The sequence below is a fragment of the Schistocerca piceifrons genome, chromosome 2 (assembly GCF_021461385.2).
Source record: "Schistocerca piceifrons isolate TAMUIC-IGC-003096 chromosome 2, iqSchPice1.1, whole genome shotgun sequence".
Lineage (NCBI taxonomy): Eukaryota > Metazoa > Arthropoda > Insecta > Orthoptera > Acrididae > Schistocerca > Schistocerca piceifrons.
The window spans coordinates 716,329,661-716,350,287 of record NC_060139.1 but is presented as its reverse complement, the minus strand read 5'-3'; the positions used below and the strand labels follow the sequence as shown (position 1 = coordinate 716,350,287).

Genomic DNA, 20,627 nt, shown 5'->3' with positions numbered 1-20,627 from the left:
ATAACAGAAAATAGTGTACAGCTAACAATTCAAAAACAGAGCAGCAGAAATTAACAAATGAAACCGTAAAACCGTGGATGAAAATACGTTTACGATTTTCTATTTATTCCACATCCATGAGGATAATTTCACATAGGATCTATGGAAGGAGCATTACCATATTTCTTTTCTTTTGTAAGTATGTATTATGTATCTATGGAAATAACAGAGTGTCTAACATAATCTGTTTACCCTCTGACCAGTTACTGTATTCCGCAACTTGTGGTCTCGTGATTAACGTCGCTAGCTCTAGACCTCGGGGAACCAGATTCGATTCCCGGCCGGGTGGGAGATAGTTGTCACTCGGGACTGGGTTTTGCATCGTCATAATCATATCACTCAACTTCATCGACACAAAAGTCACAAAAATAAACTGGAGAGCACAAATGATCTACGAGGCTTTTGGTAAACTAAGCGAATCATCCGAATCGTCTGTACAGTATAAAACTCTCCCGTGATATCAAAGAAAGATGTGTTCACCTAGTGGGACGTCAGACACCGTCTAAAAACCACATCGGTTTTTAGTCGGTTTCTAACGTCCCACTAGGTGAACACAAGGCTGGTACCCGAGTCTCGCCTTAGCTACGCGATTTGCAAACATTTAAAAAACTTCCACTCACTTTCACATGAATAACACGACACTCAGCCGGGGTACACATATTCTAAGGACGGGGTAGCGTTGTGAAGACAGGAAGGGTGAAAGAGGGTCGAACCCGAAGGACTAGCCACCTTTCAGTCCTTGTGGCTCGCCCCTATTTCAAGGGCATCCGTTCACCCCTTAAATTAACTATGTTCAAATCGTTAATACCATGGCGACGCTGCGCCGATGTGGGACAAAGGAACAAGAAACAGAAGAAGAAGATGAATTTCGCAAGTAAATATTACGTTTTGTACGAAAGGAATCTTAAATGACTATATTAGCTTTGTACGAAAATGATAATGACTTTGTCTTTTTTAAGGAATAGTTACGGTCTTTTAAAGTTACAAAAACAAAGAAAGGCATCCTACCAATTAGTTTTGGCAACAGGAAGACATGTTTGAATGTATATTCGGTCACAATGCTGACGAGAGTAGGTAATTACAGACTATATTGAAGAATAGCATTTATTAGCAAAACATATAGGGTAAGGCGTCCTAAAATTGATACAGCCAAAACTTTTCAAAACATGGTACAGCCAGTCTCTCCATAAAAAAACCATATCTATCACAAATGCTCCTATTGTTAGTTACGCTACCATTGTTTAGGTATAGTTAGTCATAATTTGCTTTTCCGTTAAACTTTGGAGGTAAGAAATAGTTCTGACGAACAGCACTTTCAGACTGAAAATAAATGTGCAAACAGTTCTCGAACATTTGTCATATTTGTATAGCTACGACATTTGTTTTACATACACAAAAAACTATGCTCTAACTGCTGAGTTATTCATTATTGACACATTTGTTATATGGAGATAATTATGAAGCAACCAATATGAGGCTGCGTCCCAAAATATAGTTCATTCCTAAAAGTGTCCGCCCCCGGTATCTAAGTGGTCAGAATGACAATCCTAAGGGCCCGGGTTCGTTTCCCGACTGGGTCGGAGATTTTCTCGGATCAGGGACTGAGTATTGGGTTGTTCTAATCATCATCATTTCATCCCCATCGACGCGCAAGTCACCGAAGTGGCGTCAAATCGAAAGACGTGCACCCGGCGAACGGTCTACCCGACGGGAGGCCCTAGTCACGCGACATTTACATTTTATTTTATTCCTAAAAGTGACACACAGACGCCTACTGTCAGCCAACATCCACACAGAGGGGTACCACGGGTTTGCCGACCCTTACATACGCCAGTAACGCAACCGCAGCAGACCCATAACAAGCAGTGAACTCATTACTCAAAAAGAAAAGTCTCCAGATAAATCAGGAGTAGGCCAAAAGCAGGAGAGCCAGAAAGCTACGCTTGGGGCCAAAACTGTGACAAGTACGCGAAACATAATGCAAACTGAGGAGACTGATTCTGATTTGAAGATTGACGACAGAATACCTTTAAAGAATCCGCACCAAATCCTACTTTAATCACTGATCCAGCGCATGTTGATAGAGGAGATTATATCTTGGTTAAACTTAGAGGAAGGGAGGGCAATTCGTAAAGCTACAGGTATGTCTGCACCTTGCAACATGTACTGAAAGATGATCTAGAAGCTATGGCTCTTGTCCGTAGACAAGGGCAAAGTAATTTTTAAATTAAGTGGAAAATATATTTTTGTTATTAATAAGAGTGAAATGACAGGGAAATTGTCAGTTCCTCATGTTGCTACTGGGGTGGGAAATATAAAATGAGGAATCTGCTTTGAGTTTAACGGTCCAGTTAATATTTACGAAAAAAATACTGTTATTATCTTTTTTGTACCTCTTAATTTTGTGTTGCTGTTATCATATTAAATATAATTGTCAACAGTTCCTACCCACTTCAGGTTGACCTTATAGTATTCAAAATAGGAAAAACAAGTAGAGAAATGCAAGAATGAGCTTTTCACTCTGCAGCGGAGTGTGCGCTGATATGAAACTTCCTGGCAGATTAAAACTGTGTGCTGGGACGAGACTCAAACTCGGAACCATTGCCTTTCGCGGGCAAGTGCTCGACCATTTCGGTTCTTGGTTCGGCACACAGTTTTAATCTGCCAAAAAGTTTCATATCAGCGCACACTCCGCTGCAGCGTGAAAATCTCATTCTGGAAACATCGCCCAGGCTGTGGCTAAGGCAAGTCTCCGCAATATCCTTTCTTCCAGGAGTGCTAGTTCTGAAAGCTTCGCAGGAGAGCTTCTGTGAAGTTTGGAAGGTACGAGACGAGGTACTGACAGAAGTAGAGGTGTGAGGACGGGGCGTGAGTCGTGCTTGGGTAGCTCAGATGGTAGAGCACTTGCCCGCGAAAGGCAAAGGTCCCGTAGTCGACATAACCGTCTTGAGAGATTGAACAACTGTTTAGCAGTTTACGACAATCCTGATTTACTGTTCGATCTGAGTTGCACACTTTTAATTAGATTACATGTTTGGATCACGCTGGATTACCTTCAGATCTTAGTAGTCCTGTCCGCAACCCGTCTTATCTACTCAGAACCACATATCGTAGTACTGTTACAGTACTCTGATACGTGGTTCTGAGTAGACAAGACGGGTTGCTGAGGTAACCACTTAGGTATGGAGATGATTAAGAGTGATCGAAACATGTAATCTAATTAAAATTGAGCCACAGAGACGGAAAGGTAAATGAGGATTATCGTAAAAAATTTCTGTAGTTCATTGTGACATATGTTTCGTGCCATAAATATGCTAGAAATATCCCCGTAGAAAAAAAGCGAGTTATGTATACGTGTCGTTTTCTGTGTTTTCTATCTCATTTTTAAGACCTCAACCTTCTCTCTTCAGTGTACATAACCGTATCACATATCTATCATACTTTCGACCAGCCGGAACATATTCAACAATTTCAGTCCAAAAAAATGATACACGGTATTTACATTTTTTAGTCTTCACTTGTAAAATTTAAGAATTAAATGCAGTGTTGCTTTGAAGCAGTTTATATTCTCTAGCATTTACAATTTTATCCTAACAGTTACTCTTTTCTACAGTAAAATTTTGTTATATTGTATCGTATTTGGGTCACCTTGCCCAACAAGTGCTTGGTCACGAAAGCAGTATAGAAGCAGTGGAATAAATCCAGAAAAACAATAATAACGATAAGTAAATCCACCTAAAGGAAATGTACGGACTAGGAGCGTGAAAATACAATCAGGTCAAAATGAATCAGGCCCCGAAAATATTTGTGAGATTGACGCGGAATCGACCGTTGTTAATGGACAGGAGAACTGCCTATCAGAGAAAAAGATGAAAACCATGATTTCGATGCACTAAACGGCTGCTGTCTCTTGTCTGCGTATTCATATCTCCCGCTTGCTCTGCCCCGAGTACTTCGCTGTGCCATTACATCTGAGTGAATGGACAGGAGCAAACGTGTTTAGTGGCCAGTTGAATGCAACACTGAATGGAGCTCACGACAAAAGAGCGCTTGTCCACTGTCGAGTGTTACACAAAACACAGTTCGTGGAAAATATGTGTAAAACTGTTAGCACAAAAGTTTAGGACAGAATGTGTTTTTTAAAAAACATCCAGCAAAGTCCACAATGACAGAATTTAGTGGTAAAATGGCGCTAAACGGCCTCTGTAAGGAAAAAACTGTAATTATGCCAAAAGAGATAGAATATCAGTTGCTCTGGGACAGCTTTGTATTGGCCACACTGTATCACTTTACAGGACACCGCAATGTCTGGAAAATAAATAGAACCTAAACGCACGTAGAAAGTACTAGAAAGCCTTCTATTTGTTTTCTGAAATGGACAACACGTTTAAAGAACAGCATAGTTACTTTTGCCACTAAGCAAAGATCGCTGGTATACAAAATTATACTCTTTTATTACTGTCGGGGCTTGCCTTTATACTTTATTACAATAATATAATAACTGATAGAAGAAGAAACGAAAATGCCTCAGCTTTTATTAGACAGTCTGCACTATGTACATTTTGAAAGAGATTATGACATTTCATGCCAGAGAAACTTATCCATTGAGGGTGATTGATAATGGTAGCTTTCAGTAGCCTTGTGCAGCAACAAGAGTGCAACCCTATAGCAGTGTCGTGGGTTATAAAAGTCTGCTGCGGCCCGGCGTTGCGCGCGAGACAAAGCGTGGAGCGAGTGGCGAATGCAGCGCGGACCATCGCTGCCCTCGTCCACAGACTTGAGCTTCCGCAGTGGGGCTGGTACACCCTTTGTTTTCAAGTGGCACAGCGGCCACCTGGCGGCGGCCAGCGGCACCCGCGATCGATGTGCGGTCAAGTGGTTTCCAGCGCAAACAATAGGTGGAAGCAGGGTGGCTGCAAGATGGAGAGATCCGCCCGCGCCCGGCGCCGAGACACATGACAGGCGGCTGACGTCAATCCACCTCCACCTGTGCCGTGTGGGCGTGGCGATGCCTGTTACTCTCTGCCCGCTGGCTGCGGCCACGGTAATAGTCTTGCGGGCGGGCTGCGTGAGGACGGCCGTATTCTTCTTTATAGTGAAGTTTATGTTACAGACATTGAAGCAGCTTCTCACCCTTTCCCCCACCTGGCAGGCTATTCACGTGGCTCTGATGCGTCTGAATTTAATATTTGGTTCCATCAGACTCACCCCAATGTGTTGTTGTTTCCTGAAAAGTCTGTATATGTAATTTCCACACACACACACACACACACACACACACACACACACAAAATGGTTCAAATGGCTCTGAGCACTATGGGACTTAACTTCTGAGGTCATCAGTCCCCTAGAACTTAGAACTACTTAAACCTAACTAACCTAAGGCCATCACACACACCCATGCCCGAGGCAGGATTCGAACCTGCGACCGTAGCGGTCGCGCGGTTCCAGACTATAGCGCCTAGAAACGCTCGGCCACCCCGGCCCCGGCCGGCCACACACACACACACACACACACATATATACTAGGTCAGATGATCCCAGCTACTTTAATATTGCTTACGTAAGTTACCTGTAATTATATTTGTTTTTCAATGAAAATGCAGGGTGGGACAAATAAAAGTGTACAAAGAAACACAGCAGAAGAAAGGAAATACAGCACTAACCTGAGAATAGAAGATGTTGAAAGTCAAATATTTTTTATTCCAGTCTTTTATCACAATATATTGTGATCAAAGGCTTGGAATAAAAACCATGTGACAGTACCTGGATCACAGTTTCACAGTTCGTAATCGCAACTATGTCGCAGCTTGTGTTGTTGAAAGTGACCACTATTCAGCTCTTGGCACTTTTAGGCCCTGGTCAGCAAGTTGCTGAAGACAGATCGACGTTGGCCTTCTGGAATTGCTACAATCTAGTCCGAGAGTTCTACTGCAGTTCTTGAAAAGTATGAGGTTTATTACGATGCACCTTAGACCTGAAGGTTCCCCACATAAATTAATCACTCACTGACAGATCAGGTGACCTGTGTGGGCAGCTAGGGACGCGACCAGACTGACCTCTGCTAACAACTCTGTTAGGCGCGGAGATTGTGGAAATGTGCTCCAAGGTTCTGCCGGCTGTATGGGCAGTTGCTCCATCCTGTTAAAAGTAACTGTAGGTAGGCTGCCACAAAGTCACGTCCAATCATATCCAATAGTCCGGGGCATTTTTATTGCCCCACCTTGTATTACAGTGTGACAGAAAATGATGGAGGCTACCACTTGCAAAATGTATGAACATCTTCCTCACATAGTCGCCCTGCTATACAATACTTGGCACCCCGTATCTGTGACAGTAAAACTGATACATATATACCACATATGCATAAATATCTCATGAAAATTCCTTCTTCGCACTGTAGGTAATTCTCACAATACACCAGAAATTGCTTCATTGCTCGCTTCGTAGCAATAAATGAACTAATTGATACAATACAACAGTAATTATGTAATGATTGCTACACTGCTGTGGTGTCTACACGGTAGTATTGATATTATTATGATTATCGCCAGTATCAATGGTCAGGTACAATGTTTTGGCAGCCTGAAATCTTAGAATTTATGTCATTTCAGAAGAAGGAGTCCAGCAATCAAGTGATTGCTGTAAGTAGTGCACACATTTCAGCTTGGTTGATTTCAAATGGGATGCAGGGTGGTGGCTGTAGCAAGTGCCGCTAGGAAGAACATTGATAAGGAGGAATCATATTTTGTAACAAATGTCTACTTTCAACGTGGGCAGTTAGCTTCCTTTTTTGAGAAGGAGCTGTGGGTAGCACTCCTGATGCACTGAGAACTACTTCGTCACTCTAAAAGAAAGGACTATTAGAAATACGCAGTACCAATTGTCTCACTGACTCAGTAGTTCATGGGTTAATAAAACACCTACAAATCATAAAATATCATTGAAGTATTCGAAGAATTTTTTTTCGTTCTACAGTGTAGTTAGGTGTTAATTTTGATTAAGGTTGGGGAGGGTGTATTAACTAATATATGATTGCACTGATGGGTAATTGATGTCAGAAGGTATGGAAACCCCTGCTCTATGGTAAAATCTACTCGCTTAGCCAGCTTCTGCCCTTCGCTGCCCCCTCCCCCCCTCCTCTCCGCTCCCCTCCCTCTTACAAGCTCCGTTCATAGAACGCATATATTACTAGTATGTGTACGTTTCAAATATATACAGCATTATTCCTAAGTACTTCCGCGGTCGGGTTGACAGAGGAGATAGAGAAGATCCAAAGAAGAGCGGCGCGTTTTGTCACAGGTTATTTGGTAACCGTGATAGCGTGATGTTTAGCAAACTCAAGTGGCACACTCTGCAAGCGAGGCGCTCTGCATCGCGGTGTAGCTTGCTGTCCAGGTTTCGAGAGGGTGAGTTTCTGGATGAGGTATCTAATATATTGCTTCCCACTACTTATACCTACCGAGGAGATCACGAATGTAAAATTAGAGAGATTCGAGCGCGCATGGAGGCTTTCCGGCAGCCGTTCTTCCCGCGAGCCATACTTGATTGGAACAGGAAAGGGGGGTAATGACATTGGCAGGTAAAGTGCCCTCCGCCACACACCGTTGGGTGGCTTGCGGAGTATAAATGTAGATGTAGATGTTTCAGAAGACGAATGTGCGAGAACTATAAGAGAGAGAGAGAAAACGGACACATATCAGAGGATACAGCATCTCTACAAGTTTCGGTTCGTAATGCACACCGCGGTTTTCTTATAGTAGGAGGCTGGTTTGTCAGAACATGTATACAAATCTCCACAACGAATTACTTCGTGCTACAGTCAACAGGGTTCCAAAGCACGATGCTATCACTCCTTCCCCAGAAATTCTAATAGGCGAGGTAGCGCAGTAGTTATGAAAATGGACTTGCATTCGGGAGAACGACGGTTCAGATCCCCATCCGGCCACCTAGATTTAGGTTTCCCCTGATTTCCCTACAGCGCTTACAGTAAATACCGGGATGGTTCGTCAGAAAGGGCACGGCCGATTTCCTTTCCCATCCTTCCCCGGTCCTAGCACATACTCTGTCTCTAATGACCTCATTTACGACAGGACGCAAAACACCTACCAAACAATTTCTGTCAGCGACTTCAGTGAATCACATGCTCGTATTGACATCTGCGTAGTCATAAGCACTACCAGTATTGGGCAGCTGTAATGTGAGGAAAAAACTTGGTGGGATCCTCTCTCCCGTGACATCTGTATGTTTTTCTATAAGTCAAAAAAAGTACTCGTTTGAGAAATTATAAAATAGTATTTGTTTTTAGAGATTAATAGATTTCTCTGAAAAAAAGAAAGCGCTCCCGATAAGTGGCTAGATCTACTCAACGGTTGGTCCTACAGTCCTACAGTAACGGTTTTAGACTTATTTTCTCCGCAAAGAATGCTGTACCATGTTACTAAATAATTTTTATAATTTTTTTAAATGGAAGGATTAAAAAACGACTTCGAAAAACGTCCACTTTTGTTGGGAGTGAATAACATAGTTTTCATTATGTTACTTTTATACATATTTTATAGACAGCAGTTTTATCTATCCAATAATTTGTTTTTTACTCGTTTAAGAAAAACCGAGTTTTGCTACTTAGCTGATTTGTTTGGCCGTACTCGCCATCCTGGATCGAGTTTCGTGAAAAAGGAAATCTACTTAAAATTTAATTTCCTGTATGTCCATATTTTTGAGTTTCGTGAAAAAGAAAATCTACTTAAAATTTAATTTCCTACATGTCCATATTTTTTTGTTCTCAGGTGATAATTTTTGTAAATTTGTGTTAGGCCGTCACAGAATGCTTGGACTACGAAGCAGAGGCCTAACGGCTGGCATTGCATCGTATAACTCAACACTTTGTAGCGTTAATGGATGATGTTTCCTCACAAGAATTCTTATATTCAGTTGCTTCTTCAAGACAACCTGTAAAACCTGCTGCGGTTTGTAGGTATTGCTTGGTTACATCCAGACTATATTATCACCATTGCTTCCTTCAATAAGCTAAGCATTACCGAAGGCATGAGCCTAAGAATAGAAAGAACGGAGAAAACCGTAAATCTAAAAGTTCTCTTCATGTAGATAAGCGCGTAATATTACTCTGGAAGGATGTTGCCGAGAAATTCACCTCAATTTCTAGATCAGACGAAATTATTCACTCAAATTACCTGTAGGAAGCTTGTACAATCCTTTAAGGACGGGACTTGCTCCGGATCTGGTAAAAATAGTAAATGTAAAGGTCAGTCAAATGAAAAGGAGGCATATGGAAAAAAGTGAGTAAACTGTGGCGGCCCGACCACAGCGCTGCAGAAGTCGCACTGGGAAGGTCTTACAAATCTTCCACACAGTCCCAATCGCTTCCCATTCGATTTTCATATTTCTGTAGCGTTGAAGGAAGACATTTGTGGCCATCGATTTGCTTCGGACAGAAAGGTGCGCGCCTGGGTACAATCATGGTTCCGCAGGCGACCACAAACATATTTCCGTTGAGCCATTGACAGTCTTGTTTCGCAGTGGGATACATGCATTCACTGCTACGACAGTTACGTTTGAAATAATGAACAGTCTGCTTACTTTTTTTCCCAACAGGCTAGTTTTCATTTGACTGCCCCTTGTAGAACACAATAGGAAGAACCAGTTACGTTAATGCCCCCATTTAAAGGAAATTTTTAGGAATTTTGTTACGACATTTTTATGCAATTTCGTGACAATTTCATTCTATTGTGATTCCAACACTAGGAAAAAAATGCTTTCGGGGTCAATACGAAGTTTTGTAACGTAATTACACCAATACATAATGTCGGACCTTATACAGTGTTAAAAAAAGGAATGAATGAATTAGATAGAACGGAACATATACGTGTCAAAAATAAGTCTGAAAACGAGCCAAGGAGGAGTGAACCAAGGAAAAAATAGAAAAATCAACATCACAAAAAGAAAGGAGTTATGATTATGATGAAGAAGTACTAAGCAAAATTAGCAAATTTCGTAATGTTTGATGAACAACCAGCAAGAATCTGTAAAATGAAAGTATCAAACATACATGATTAAAGTTTTATAAGACTCTTGTCCAGAAGCATTGCTGTATGGAACGAATTATGGACGGTAAACTAGAAGCAAGAAATACCAAGGATTATAAAATAACAGACAATCATAAATATTGATATCAGAAATGATCGAAATATATGCAGTTTAAAAGAAAACTTTGAAGAAAACAAGAGAAAGTAGACTGACGAATGGATCCTGAAATAATACCAGTAAAAATAAAGAAATACTAACAGAAGGAAAACGAGAAACTGGAAGACTAAGAATAATATGGGAACTGTAATGGGCAGTTGAGTGCATTTCATTGACTTTGCGTTTATTTGGTTCTTAACGCAAAGGTCCCTGATCAGGCCTTCCTGATCCGGATTTACATCGCTTGCCAAAATGTACTTCTCTTTCTACACACCACCTATTTACTTCTAGTGGCCCCAGATCTGGCGCAATACGAAAGGATGAAAGAAGTCCTTCAAATGCTGGAAATCGTCATAGGGTAATCAATGATAACGATCATAAGGTGTGTCTGATTGCAGATCTGGAGAGAAAATACGTCATAACAAGCAGAAATTGCCACAAATAATTTAGAGAAAACTTTGGGACCCACGGAGAAGAAAACAACACATACCTTATTTCTTTCGTTATACCACGCTTTCCATGTAGTACAGCATATACTTGGAAAATTTATTTTGACCTCAATATGATACTTTATTTGAGATTCTGTTGTTTTGTTTGGATTTATTAATAATAGTCCACTGAGGCAGTGTTCACATTTACAAGTTTAGCGTACATGTCGTATTAGAGAGAATCACAATACTTGCTGAGAAAGGCACTCTATGTCTTTTATTAGTTGCCTTCTATTGTCTTACAGGTAAGATCGCCAGCTTGAATCTGAACTGTCAATCTCGTCAGGTCCGGATGGAACCTCAAATTCATTTTTACAAAAATGGTTCAAATGGCTCTGAGCACTATGGGACTCAACATCTTAGGTCATAAGTCCCCTAGAACTTAGAACTACTTAAACCTAACTAACCTAAGGGCATCACACACACCCATGCCCGAAGCAGGATTCGAACCTGCGACCGTAGCAGTCCCGCGGTTCCGGACTGCGCGCCTAGAACCGCACGGCCACCGCGGCCGGCTCATATTTACAGAGTATACCTTCTGGCATTGACCCCTCACATACTCAGCTTGCAACTTTCGTGAATTTGCTGCACAGAGGGAAGTCTCAATCGACTGGAAAAAGCGCAGTATACTTCCGTATATAAATGGGGAAAAAGAAAGGATCCGCAAAATTACAGACAAATCTCTTTAAAGAAGGGTTTGCAGTAGAAATCTTGAACATATTCCAATGTCTAAATAATAAATTTCTATGAAAGAGAAAGACTACTGTCCGTAAATAAACACGGATTTAGAAAGTATGGCTCACGCGAAACTCAGCTCGCCCTTTTCTCTCACGATAACTTGGAGGACAAGAGGCCTCACCCTGGCGATAAGGGTGTCGTGAGGAGTGCCCCAGGGAAGTATGAGAGGAACGCGCTTGTTGTCTAAGTACATAAAGGATCTGATGGATAGGCTGAGCAGTACCCTGCGACTGCTGATGACGCTACAGTGCACTCGAAAGTGTCGTCGTTGTGTGACTGTACAAGGGTAGAATTTCTATTTGATATAATGAACGGCTGATCGTGCTAAATGTAGAAAAAATGTAACTTAATGCAGGTGAACAGGGAAAATAAAAAAAAGTGATATGCTGCTTCACATAATCATGTCGATTTAATATGTAGGTGTAACGTTGCCAAGTGACATGAAATGGGAGTATAGAAGGTCCCGCGCCCGGCTTCCCGGGTTCGATTCCCGGCGGGGTCAGGGATTTTCTCTGCCTCGTGATGACTGGGTGTTATGTGATGTCCGTAGGTTAGTTAGGTTAAAGTAGTTCTAAGTTCTAGGGAACTGATGACCATAGATGTAGAGTCTCATAGTGCTCAGAGCCACTTGAAGCATAAAAGGAGTTGTCTTGGTGAAATAACTTAATCTTCATCTGAAAATATTTCTAATGTTTGTTACGCATTTCTTCTGGGGGGTCTGATAGACATAGAGTTTTATAGCTCTGTGTTTTGTTCCTTTTTATGCCTATCTTAGATTCGCTAGAAGATAATGTAGATCATTTTATAGTAATATATCTTTATTGTAGTAGAGTACTCCAAGGCTCAAAGTCGTTGGTAACAACAAATGTAATAAGTGAAGAAATTTACTGAGAGCCTGCATTTAGTATTCATAATTGCTTAAAAATATGCCTACGAGACCTGTGTGTGAACCATACATTACTGTAATTGTTTTCTTTTCGGCAATGAATACTGAGCTGTTATGTCAAATTATTATTACGTGGGACACCAACGAATGAAAATAATTATGTTAATGTACTGCTTCTTCTGTCTCCCATATCAGAAACCATTCTTGTAGCATTAAAGAAAGCAGGAAAAAAACGTTTTAGCAGGTCTATTATATTAATTTTCCAGTTTATTTTCCCATCATTTCATATAGCCAACAAATTTGAATTTAGTATCGTTTGATTGTATAGAAATACTTTTAGGGTGCTGATAAGTTTATTCAGTCAGCACACTCCCTTTTGAGCTCAACACATTGTGGTATCTTTGTTGCAATTTCTTTCTTTAAAACATCTCAAAACAATATTGCGACTGTTCTGCGAACCACACTTCCGCAGGCTTTCTGGCTTCCTCAATGTTCACTGTTCAGAAATCGTCCTCCCTTGGTTGTTATTTGAGGTTGAGGAATAGGTAATAGTTTGAGGGTAGCAGTTTAGGTGAGTACCGTAGATGTTGGAAGATTTCAAAGTGAAGATCTGCCATTTTTTGCTGCGTCATGGCCGCCATGTGAAGACGGGCATTGTCTTGCAGCAACAATCTTCCTTTCTTCAACTTTCCTTGACGTGTAGAGACCAATTGTTGCTTCAGTTTGTAGAGGAGTTCAACATAGTACTTTGCCATGATGGTTCGACCATGTTGTAAGTAGTCAATAAGTAGGATTCCATCTTTATCCCAAAAGAATGATGCGAGTGACTTGTCTGCTGATCTTTGTGTTTTGAACTTATTTGGACGTGGAGAACCACTGGCTCTGTCCTTTTAGCACTGGATGATGAGTGTGTATACATGATTCATCCATCAAAATATCCAACAGGATCCCGGCAAAATTGGATCAAATGGATTGTGAAGCAACCACTCGATCACGCTTTTGGTCCGCATAAAGACATTTGGGAACCAATTTGGCTGACAAATTTCTCAAGTCCAATACGAATAATATCCACACGTTCTCGGTGTTTACCGTCTCTGCTGTCTTTTTAGCAGTTACTCTCTGATCAGCCGGATTATGGAATGGAAAGAATCCACGGTTTCTGGAACTGTGACTTCAATTGGCCTTCCAGGACGCTCTTCACCTTCAGTGCTGAAATGTAGCAATCTAATTCTTGATAGTGGAGTATGAAGGGCAGTCACTACTCCATGCACCAGACATATAATAAAAATTATGTTTGGCCGTGTTCCATAAAAAAAAAGAACGTAATAACTGCATGTCTCTCTTTCGCTCTGATTCTTTATTATCTTGCACCATGTTCAGTTCAAACTTGGGCACAAAAAAAAGTCAGTGTTATTGCTACGCAGTTACTATCACATACAATGGAAAGAATAGTCTTTAATGCCAAACAAAACATTAGAATCAGTCAATATCAGTTTTAACTAAGAAAAGCCAAGGACTTATCAGCGCCCCCTCGTAGATGAGCTATGTTTCCACGAAGATGAAAGTAAGTTCGTTTGTGGAAACAAGTTAAAAACTTTTACAAAAGCGTACTTCACTGTTTCGTCATTGATGCGCCTTTTTTCTGCAAAAAGGGCTAAATGTGCCTCGTTATTTAAATAAAATGGTAAATGATTCCTGTAGAGTACCGACAGTAAATAGTACAGGATTAAGCCCTGTGAAACGCCCATTGTAATTTCTTCCCCAGAAAATTTTTTGGCAGCTCTCAATAAATTACTTGAACTGCTTAGTATACTTTCGTAATTTCTCCCTTTTTTGGCAAAATATAAACCAGCCAGTGCTGAACCATGTATTACGATCTACTGCGTTAGCAAAATGTTGTGGCCGACTCGATAAAACGTGTTGGGTAATTAGCAAAATATTCCAGATGTTGAAAATATTGGAAACATAAAATAATTTTATGGTTTGTCTTTTTTATGGCTGTGACATTACAATGTGCTTGTAATTTTACACCGGTAAAATTTGTACATTGCTTCTCATATTGTACCACTTGACAATGCCTTAAATAGGGATATAGTGGATGTTAATTAAATTTTGACAAAATGATTACATCTATGACCCCCCAGGTATGTAACTTTCAACTCATAGACGATAATTACTGCAGAGTGTGGCTGAGGCGTCTTGTTAGACAGCTTTTTATCTGGCGGAGATATTACCCTCCGTCGCCTCCATGAGGTAATACGCATTTCTCGGTTACTTCCTCGGTCTCTATAATGCCTGATCCCGGTGCTTTTATTTCATTAATGTTTAATATTTTTCCCGTATAGGTTTTCTCTTATTGCGTTTTATTTTGTTCTATACCTTCTTTGACGCATGCTTTTTAGGAGAGAATTTCTGATTTTATAACGCGGGTTATATTACGTGTCTCTGCATAGCTTTATTCGGTCGGTGTTTGAATCTTATTTTGCATTTACAGTAGCCCAGTATAGGACCACGCTGTATAAAATGTGATGTCATCCCCCTTTAAGGTTTCGGATAACTTGCTGATGCCCTCTCCGGCCAAAACGCGTCATTCTTGTCTTTTTTTCTATGGCTGTGACGTTACAATGTGCTTGTAATTTTCCAACTGTAAAATTTGTACCTTGATTCTCATATTGCACCACTTGACAATGGTTTACAGCCTACGACAGTTTTTATAATTAGTAGCAATGCTGTACGACAACGCCAAAAGAGAATGGAATAATTTCTACATACGCCTACTGTTGGCAGCTTTCCCCACTGACACGTAAAATGGATTTGCCGGTACTGCTGAGTGATTGCGCAGGCCGCCAGTGCCAGAGATAGAGTCCTGCGGAGACACGCAGCCCGCACGCACGCTGCCCCATGCCGACGCCCCGGGCGTGTCGATAGTCGGCGGCCGCGCTCCCACTTCCACTTCCACCTCTAGGCGCCTCACACAACTGCGCTGTTCCGCCCACGCGCGCTATCGGCGGCAAGCGTGCCAACCGTATCGAGCGCAAGGCTGCCAACACACGGCGGCTGTGGAGCGGACGGGCTGGGATGCTGCGTCGCCATGGAGACGGCGTGACGTCATGCTGCCACGCCCGGACGCCACAGCCCCAGCCCTCGCTAACTTATCCGTTCACATATGAAAGCAAATGCGCATATATGAATGCACAAACACACACACGCACACACACACACATACACACACACACACACACACACACACACACACACACACACACACACACACACACACACGTGCGCACGAATTTATGAAACGCTGTTATTTCAAAATCTCATCACTAATTTTATTGAGGATTGTTCAAAAAGGTTATAACTTAGTTTCCCGATGAAATTAGAATTTTCAAATTACACCCTTACAAAGTATGTATTGGTGCATATTTTAATAACTGTTGCAAAGACATTACGCAAGAGATGTCGTTTTCTTCTAGTGAAAAAGTAGAGTGAATCAGTTCCATATCCATCAGATAATAAGACACACTCTCAATTGTACTAATCACACGTGGTATACCATAGGGATAAGATAGATCTGGGGTCTACTGCTGTTCATTTTTTTAAAGGCCTAAGCCTTTCAAAAGGTTTGATGGTTTCCTCCGTCTCGTCCTATCAGACGCTAACCTTCTCAGCTTCTCATACTGCTTCCCGTATCATCTGTTTTATGTTTGCTTATATTCGTCTAACACTACAGTTTTTCTCCATGCTGCGATATGAAGAGTCAAGTAAACTATTACTTTTGGTATTTTCTTTCCACACCCCTGTCGCATTTTTCTTGATAATGATTACCTGTTTGATTAAATTGCGAACAGGTTCGGAGCAATTGTACCTGCAGAGCAGCGCGTCAGTTCTGTGTCGTGCACATAGCTTCGTAAGTCACTTAAGTAACTTATGTAACAGACCTTATGGACGCAGCGCACACCACATAATACCGATGGATTGCTTTGCAAGTACAATTGATGGGGTCTCATTTCGTTGTCGCTATTTGTTTTATACAGAAAGATAAACAAATATTTTTTTGTCAAAAATTCGGTAACTTAAGATCTTTTTGATCTATTCAGAAACATAAACGAGATGATTTTAACGTTAATAAACCAGGAAATTTGGTGAAAACGTACTTGGTGTATGTTTGTGTGCGACGAATTCATCGTGTGTTTGTGTTATAAATTTTAGAGTTTCCGCAGTTTGGTACGTGCACTAAGTGAATGCTATGAAGTTCTCGGAAAACTACCTGAACACTCCCCATTCTAGGTTTTATAGCAGCACACATGGTCAGCATTTACAAAATGTTGCCCATCTTCACATAAGCTCCAACAAAAAATTAGTTTCAAAGACGATAGCGCAGTAAATATCATAAATTACAGACGCTATATGGAGTATATGGGTGCAGTGAAATAATCTTTCCTAGAGTGATGAAATTAATTTAAAGGTCGAAAAAATAAAGAAACATACGTAGAATAGATTCCAAAATGGCATTGCACTCTCTTTCGTCATATTCCAGTGAACATTACGCAACGTGCATGGGGGCTTAATTAAATAAATAATGAAAATACTTATGTCCGATTACGCAGTGTCTCGTAAACGGTTGGCCCTAACTAGTATTATTACGCTATCTGACTGCAACAAACAATGTAAGAAAATTTTCGTAAACACAGTTAATTAATTAAGACCCCAGCAACTATAAAAATCTACAAAACCAATAAGCACTAGTGTAGCTGTTCTGTATGTGGGAGTGTGACTCAATGTCCACATCTGGCACGGTTCTTTTCCAACAAGACAAGAATTTTGATACCAATTATACTGACGTGACAAAGAAATTTAGAAAAACTATGATTACGCAAGAAAACCAGAATTCACTCTAATACAAGAACACAAGCCAGATGCTTTGTTGACTGAACCTGTAGTGACGCATTATTTCAGATACACAAATAAATAAACGAACATGGTAAATTTTACCTTCATATATATTGACGAATGCACTCATTACAATATCATCTGCTATCTCTCCCATCAAATAACTGCATAAGACATGAAACAACGCTCTTTACTACAACATCTCGCTCCAACTTCACGACAACCCCGAGCTCTGCCCACGCACACACTGTCTCTATGAGTTCTTAACACGCACTGTCCTCTCCGATCTCTTAACAACCACTGACTGCCACGAACTCTAAACAGGCACTGTGGAGGCGGCTTAAAAGTACTCTTTGGCGCACTCTCTGGCGCAGTGGCACAGTGTAGCCACCTTTCATATGCCCCTCCTCCACAGGCCAGAATTTGATGGTATTTTTGCCAGCATTGGTGGTGAAAATACCACCAAATTCGTCCACAAAAATACAGACAAAAATAAAAGATAATATTAATACCTAAACATCACATAATTAGTTAAAAATTTTGGCTTTGCACTGACCTTTCACTAACCTAATATATAAAATACAGTAAGCAATACAACTTCTTTTCATGCATGTGGCTTTACATAATAGTTTACACAATATACAAAAAATCAGTTTATACAAATGTTCACATAAAAATGCTTTCAATGATTAGTTTATACAAAAAAAAAGACACCAACAGGTAACATCTTTTCAGTAGAAACAGTCCATCAGTGGCACCCAGTAAAGTTTAGCAGGTACACCCAGCAACAAGTCACATTAATTCAGTAGAAGCAGACCATCAGTGGCACCCAGTAAAGTTCAAGAGGTACACACAGCAACAAGTCACATTAATTCAGTAGAAGCAGTTCATCAGAGGCACCCAGCAATGTTGAGTAGGTGCAGACAGCAACAAGTGACATTATTTCAGTAGAAGCAGTCCATCAGTTTCACCCAGTAATGTTGAGTTGGTGCAGACAGCAACAAGTGACATTATTTCAGTAGAAGCAGTCCATCAGAGGCACCCAGCAATGTTGAGTAGGTGCAGACACCAACAAGTGACATCATTTCAGTAGAAGCAGTCCATCAGAGGCACCCAGCAATGTTGAGTAGGTGCAGACAGCAACAAGTGACTTCATTTCAGTAAAAACAGTTCATCAGTTGCACCCAGCAATGTTGAGCAGGTGCAGACAGCAACAAGTGACTTCATTTCAGTAGAAACAGTTCATCAGTTGCACCCAGCAATGTTGAGTGCAGGTGCAGACATCAACAAGTGACACCATTTCAGTAGGAGTAGTCCATCAGTTGCACCCAGCAATATTGAGAGCAGGTGCAGACACCAACAAGTGACACCATTTCAGTAGAAGCAGTCCATTAGTTGCATCCAGCAATGTTGATCAGGTGCACACAGCAACAGGGGACATCTTTTCAGTAGAAGCAGTTCCACAAAATTCACTAGCACTGATCACACAGTTCATCAGCAGAAATTAAACACGACCAAATGTCACACATCATGTTGAAAAGTGCAGGTAACAGTTCAGAATATTTATCTTCACTAATCAGACAGTTCAGGCATGAACAATAGTTTGAATGCACATACAAATGCTTTTACAGTAACATACAAATCATAACAAACACACAAATGCTATCAGATAATTGTCCTATTAACTATTACAAATACTCAAATACCAGTAAACCTATGATATTCATGGGTGTCAGTGCAAGCCACTACAAACAAATAAAATAATATTTAGGAGATAGGTGGGTAGGATTAGTAAAGGAAAACACACAGAACACACTCACTCATCTCTCATCCACATTAAGTACTACTGTGTAACTGAATAGTGTTAATTGTGTAAATGTAATTCTGTCAAAATCTGATGTTCATCATGTGTATCAAGTAGTACTGGCAGCAATGTATAACAGTCACTAATAGTTAAGTCAACGTCATAGTCATCATGTCAAGACCAATGTTTGCCAAGCCAAATCAAATGTACTGTTGCTGAACAACTGTCAGTGAGCCACGATATGCAATTACTTCCTCTCTCCAAAAAAAAGTATATACTGCTTAGTGATTTAACAAAGTGTGTGTATAGACTGTCTTCTTTCTACTTTAGTGTTTTAGTCTGCTCTCTTCATCCTCTTTGTTCCATAAGACCAACAAAAAAAAATATGCTCCTCACTTACTTTACCTCTTATCCACCAAAACTCCAATAATCATCAGCATCACATAATCTCAATAATACCTCAATAATACGTCGATAAATGTAAGCCTCAGCACCAATATCACCTTACCTCTTGTCCACAAACAACTTCATATACTCTCAATACCTATAATAATACATCGATAAATATAAACCTCATTGCCAATATCATCTCACTTCCAACACAACTCTTTCCTCTAGTCAGTCTCCTTGAACAAGTACAGATAAAATCCTAATGCAACTTCAAGTCAGCATCCCATACAATCCGAAGACACATTGTCAACACACAACCTCTGTGTAATCCATCTGACCCAAATTTTCTACTCATTATAAATTATAAGATACATTTTGGTTCCTTGTCCATCATTAAATAAAAGAAATGCATACCTGACCTCTAACAGACTTAGTTCGAATAACTCTTAGTAATTAAGTACGATTACGGAGTGTGAATGATCATAATATTTCACAGTGTGTACACCACTTCAAGAATCATAGCAGAAGCAAACATGTGGAGTATTTTTTGTGTCAAGTGTCACTTCCTATTTCAATTGCTTACGAAAAATGCAGTCTAATAATTGTTAATGGTCTAAACCTAGTTTCGGTCTGTCATGTCGTTAGCCTCCTTCCTATTTGCATAAATTTATACAGCTTCCATAAAACCTCAGCTCATGTGACTTCAATGACTTTCTTGTACTAATGTCGTTCGTCGAATTATAGCAGTGAATTTTCTTATCTTAAAAATATAAGGCACTGAGCGTAAGCAAAACAAGCAATAGCGAGTAAATAGACCAGTAAAGAACAGAATGTCAACAAGTGGATGCAACACAATTCCTACAACGAGGCTCTGCCAAGCGAACAATCTATAATTAATACAGTAATGTGACCTAAACTCTATGTTCATACACAGTATATCAGCATTTCTGTACACGAAATTAAAGAGCAGTTATGACAACAAAACAGAAATGTGTAAATATGTAATCCATACAAAAAGCAGCAAACATATATCTTACGTAATAAACAAGTCATTAGCATCATATCAGCCTGAGCAAATAAATGTTCATATGTCATCTTAGCAAGTAAACATGGATGCGCAAGCAGATAAATGACAAAGTATAACTTACATACCTAAACACATCAGCACAATAAATCAGGTTACAAC

At 40.4% G+C, this 20,627-nt stretch overlaps 1 protein-coding gene across 1 annotated transcript in view; it reads left to right on the top strand.

Annotated features, from left to right (window-relative positions):
• LOC124777888 (cubilin-like) overlaps nt 1–20,627 on the top strand; it is a 1,273,816-nt gene that overhangs the window by 611,188 nt on the left and 642,001 nt on the right. The window lies entirely within an intron of this gene.